Source organism: Mobula birostris, chromosome 30 (genome assembly GCF_030028105.1).
Source record: "Mobula birostris isolate sMobBir1 chromosome 30, sMobBir1.hap1, whole genome shotgun sequence".
NCBI classification, from domain to species: domain Eukaryota; kingdom Metazoa; phylum Chordata; class Chondrichthyes; order Myliobatiformes; family Myliobatidae; genus Mobula; species Mobula birostris.
Window position 1 is genome coordinate 13351901 of NC_092399.1, and position 6005 is coordinate 13357905.

Sequence of the window (6005 nt, forward strand, 5' to 3'; positions counted from 1 at the left end):
GAAGAACCCCAGTCCATTTGCCTCATCCCCTTTTCACTCCACAAATCTTGCTTAATAAGAAAAGTGGCTTTCTAATGTGTTTCAATGCAAAATCAACCACTTCCTGTGAAATTGGACTAAGCACTTCCAGGCATAATTCACCTTAACACAGCTGATGATTCTCTGGCATCATTCATGCTTGTAATGACAACACTGACATGTGAAATGCTCATCTCAGCCTCCCTGGCGGAAGTTGGAGGAATAATGTGCAACTTATGACCTTTTTTAACTTAATATAAACAGGTCCAGTCCCTGCAGCATGTGGCAAAGAGACATGAATTAAATGGTTCCCTCTGAGTCATCAGTGTGTACTGTCTGCATCTACCTGGCTCTGTTTTAATGATCTGTGTATTTCACACATCATTACCTAGTCTCTCAGCACTTGCATGGGAGTGGTGTCTGCTGCATCTTTGATATAGCATTCAATCAAACTTTGCTGATAATTACAAGGGGAAAGGATGTGGCCTTTCAGACTGAAGATGAGTTCCCCTCCCACATTTCCTTAGTATGTTCCCTCGCCTTGTTAGGGCTTTTTTTTGGGGTTCGCATGTATAGCAAATAACGTCAACAGCTAACTTCAGTCACCAATCTTCAGGTCTGAATATAGACTGTAGATTAAATATAAAATGCATATTAAATATAAAGTTCCTAAGAGCCGTGAACTGCAGTTAATTGGAAGATCAGACAAAGCTGGTTTAAATTCGTTTGGGTGTCTGTAATGTGGATGTGAAGAGGGAATTGTGAAAGTTGTGTGTAATTCAAAGGAAGCATTGTGGAGGCATTGTAAATATGGAATCGTCCTGTGATCTTTAGCACACAAAATGTCGTGTGCTGTTGGGTCAAGCAGGCCTCTTCCTCCAAAAGGGTCTCAGTGTGATGCCTGTTGGCCCTCATTTTGTCGAATAAAGAGACTACTTCATTTCTACCAGGAACTTTTCTCAAGCGACTTTGTTCATGCGACACCCTCATTGAAACCTGCTGTAATCTGGCGGTCTTGAAAAGAACCACTTTAAGTTTGGACAACAGGAATTCTGCAGATGCTGGAAATTCAAGCAACACACATAAAAGTTGCTGGTGAACGCAGCGGGCCAGGCAGCATCTCTAGGAAGAGGTGCAGTCGACGTTTCAGGCCGAGACCCTTCATCAGGACTTTAAGTTTGGAACCCACTTTCCAAGATCCCCAACAGTTGAGCTACAGTGGGTGCCATTTCTACAGGAAACTACCACTGTGAATTGTACAGATTATATTTTATTGCAATTACCGACAGAGCAATTCCCTCAACTTTCTTAAGGTAAATGTTCACAATTTCAATACTTATTTTTGGTTAGGGGAGCCAGAGGAATATTATGCTAAATTTAGCACTTATTGAAAGCACAGGTAATGATGAATTATTATTTTTAATTAATTATGCTTAAGACAAAAACATGCCATCAGAATAATAATCTAAAAATCCACTATTGAAAGGAATATCTACAGGCTGGATCTAGAATAGGCAATTACTTATCCTGCTGATGGAGCAAGTATGAACTAATCTGACACAGTGCTATATACAGTGGATTGCAGTTAATTGGGCCATTGCTTAATCACTTATTTGGGACAACTCTTAAAGAACCTTTGTTTATCTGGGGCACTGTGCCACTTAATTGTGGCAGGAGACTGTTGCTGAACAGTTTCTAACTAGCATCAGCCGCATGCGCTAGCGTGGCTTTTAGGCATTACACTGTGCTTAGAGCGATGTTTTTAAATAGCATTAATCACATGTGTTTGTACTCAAAAAGCAGTGATTTTTGCCACTGATCGTTGGTGAAAATAAGCAATGAGACAATTCAGAACTGTTTTGCTCGCTGTGGTTTCAAGCATTCAGGTTTGGAAATGCCCAAAACGGTCAGGAGGGAAAATGAAACAATTTCACTATTTTAACAAGTTAGGAATTATGAGGAATTTGAAGGTATCAACGATCTTCTTTCATGTTACAATGAAAATGAAGATTTAGAGGATGCAATCGTCGGTAATATTTTGTGAAGACAGTACATTACCTGCACTCGGTGTCTGCGCTGATTTTGTTCAATCAGAAGAACACGGTAGGTGAATTCTTCCATTGATAACAACTGGAAACTAATACCGTGTTTTATAGTACTGTAGAGATACTGGTAGTGTTCTAATTTGTTAAGTATTTCATTTAAATACATAAATTGTACATAGTTTGTCTTTTCTAAACCTTTTAACTATTTCCATGCAACTTTGGCTAATTGGAGCAGCCACTTAATTGGGCCAAAATGTACTTGTCCCAATGTGTTCCGATTAACCAGAATCTGCTGTATATATTGTGGTAAACCATATATATATATATGTTGTAACCGGGTTACCTGCTTGGACACGCCCCTCTGCTGACTGCCCCTGTGGCTCCTCCCACAGACCCCTGAATAAAAGCGATTGCGCCATTGCTCCTCCTCCTCAGTCCAGGGACAGACACTCAGCATGCTGGCGGTCACATTTTACTGCGAATAAAAGCCTTTCAGTATTTACTCTACTTCCAGTCTTTTGGAGTTATTGATGGTGCATTTTATATATATATATATATATATATATATCAGTGAAGACACGAGAGGCTGCAGATGCTGAAACCTGGAACAACAAAGAATCTGCTGACGGAACTCCACAGGTCATGCAACCTTTGTGGGGGTGAGGGGATGAGGGGAAGGAATTTTTAACATTTTGACAAATTGTCAAAATCCTGAATCATATTTATCAATATATATATTTAATCTTGCTCCTTTACCGTCAAACTTCTTTAGATTGCTGCACCAAGGCATCTTCACATTATTTACTGTTTATTATTTAGTTATAATTATACCATATTCCTACCATTAGTTACATACACAAAATCACCTCTTTATTAAGTACACCTGTACAACAGTTCATGAATGCAAATATATAATCAGCCAATCATGTGGAAGCAACTCAGTGAATAAAAGCTTGCAGACATGGTCAAGGAGTTCATTAGAACATTGAAACATGAGAAAGTTTTTGACAAGATCGGACCATCCGGCCCAACAAAGCTTGCCAAATTCCTATTCACATTGTGTTGAAATAACTTGGAGTACTGTGTCCAGTTCTGATCGCCTCACTATAGGAAGGATGTGGAAGCATTGGAAAGGGTACAGAGGAGATTTACCAGGATGCTACCTGGTTTAGCGAGTATGCATTATGATCAGAGATTAAGGGAGCTAGGAGCTTTGGAGAGATGGAGGATGAGAGAATGCATGATAGAGGAATAGATAGAGTGGATAGCCAGCGCCTCTTCCCCAGGACACCACTGCTCAATACAAGAGGACATGGCTTTAAGGTAAGGGGTGGGAAGTTCAAGGGGGATATTAGAGGAAGGTTTTTTACTCAGAGAGTGGTTGGTGCGTGGAATACCCTGCCTGAGTCAGTAATGGAGGCAGATACACTAGTGAAGTTTAAGAGACTACTGGACAGGTATATGGAGGGATTTGAGGTGGGGGCTTATATGGGAGGCAGGGTTTGAGGGTCGGCACAACATTGTGGGCCGAAGGGCTTGTACTGTGCTGTACTTTTCTATAACTATTGAGTTTAGATTTGAAAGTCTCTAAGGTACTACGCTCAACTACACAACTAGGTAGTTTGCTCCACGTGTCCACAGCTCGCTGTGTAAGGAAATGCTTTCTGATATTAGTCTGAAATCTTGCCTTAACTAATCTCCACCTATGTCCTTGTTTATGGATTAATTTTGAAGGAGCAGCTGGCATCCACCTGACTTATACCCTTAATGATTTTGAACACTTCTGTCATGTCTCCTCTCATTCTATGTCTACTTAGATTAAAATGATTTAATTCTTTCAATCTTTCTTCATACCTCATATCCTGCAGACCTGGAATGAGTCTAATCACCCTTCCCTGGACTGTCTCCAGTGCCTTCACATAACGATTGTACACAGTACTTAAAGTGTGGCCTCACAAGCGTATTATGCAGCTTAAGGAGAACACTTCTAGACTTGAATTCCACTGAGCACATTATATAGCTCTACATTCTATTAACCTTCCTAATCGCTTCTGTGCATTGTCCAGGTGTTGATAGTGATGAGTCTACCAGGACCCCCAAATTCTTCTCATACAGTGAACTTTCTAACTCAAGACCCCCCCCCATAGTATATTTATATCTAATATTTCTACTTCCTATATGTAACATTTTACATTTACTTACATTAAATTCCATCTGCCATATGTCTGCCCACATCTGGATTTTGTTTAGATCTAACTCTATTGATTCTACTGCCTGAATGTTATCAGCCCCTCCCACTAATTTTGTGTCAATGGCAAACTTTACTAGTTTATTTGTTATGTGCTTATCCAGATCATTAATGTAAATTAAAAACAGCAGCGGTCCCAAAACCGATCCTTGCAGAACTCCACTTTTAAGATCTTCTGGTGTGAAAATGATCCTCTCACCATAACTCATTGTTTTCTGTTTTTGAGCCAATTCTGCACCTATTCGCACACCTTACCCCAAATCCTAACCTCCTGTAATTTGATTATTAACCTCTCGTGGGGTACAATAAACAATAGACGATAGGTGCAGGAGTAGGCCATTTGGCCCCTCGAGCCCGCACCGCCATTCACTGTGATCATGGCTAATCATCCACAGTCAGTATCCAGTGCCTGCCTTATCCCCATAACCTTTGATTCCGCTATCTTTAAGAGCTCTATCCATCTCTTTCTTGAAAGCATTCAGAGACTTGGCCTCCCTGCCTTCTGGGGCAGAGCATTCCACATATCCACCACTCTCTGGGTGAAAAAGTTTTTCCTCAACTCCGTTCTAAATGGCCTACCCCTTATTCTTAAACTGTGGCCTCTGGTTCTGGACTCACCTATCAGCGGGAACATACTTCCTGCCTCCAGCGTGTCCAATCCGTAATAATCTTATTTGTTTCAATCAGATCCCCTCTCATCCTTCTAAATTCTAGTGTATACAAGCCCAGTCGCTCTAATGTTTCAACATATGACAGTCCCGCCATCCTGGGAATTAACCTTGTGAACCTGTGCTGCACTCCCTCAATAGCAAGAATGTCCTTCCTCAAATTTGGAGACCAAAACTGCACACAATACTCCAGGTGTGGTCTCACCAGGGCCCTGTACAGCTGCAGAAGGACCCCTTTGCTCCTATACTCAATTCCCCCTGTTATGAAGGCCAGCATGCCATTAGCTTTCTTCACTGCCTGCTGTACCTTGTCAAAAGTCTTCTGAAAGTCCAAGTAAATGATATCAACTGCTGTATTGTTATCATAAATTTTAGTTGCCTCTTCATAGAACTCCAACATATAGTAAAACATGATTTCCCCTTTCTGAATCCATGCTGACTTTCTGCTAACATGCCTGTCTTATCAGCTTCTTTTCCATTCCATTCTTTATTAATGTTTCCAATATCTTGCCTATGATATACATTAGCTTACTGGTCAATAGTTACCAGGGTCAGTGCGATCACCCTCCTTATATACTGGATCAACGTTAGCCCATTTCCAGTTTTTAGGAACTTCACCAGTTTTCACCGACTTTTGAAAAATACACACTAGGGGTTTGTATATATAATTGCAGATCTCTTTAAGTACTGTTGGGTGTATGTTGTCTGGCCCTGGAGATTACTAAGTTTCAGCCTTTTCAGCTGAAGGAGGACCTCACTTTCTAAGTCACTTAAAACAACCTTATTTTTCTCTACACTTACTGGCATATTGCTAACATCCTTGTAGGTGAATACTTTAGCAAATTATGAGCTAAGAGTATCCGTTACATCCTCCTCTACATAATTTAACACCCCACTATTATTCCTAATACAGTTAACTTCCTCTTTGATTTTTCTTTTACTATTAAAGTATTGAAAAAATCTCATAGGGTCAGTCTTAGCAATATCAGCAATATGCTTCTCAACCTGCCTTTTAGCAATCTGAAT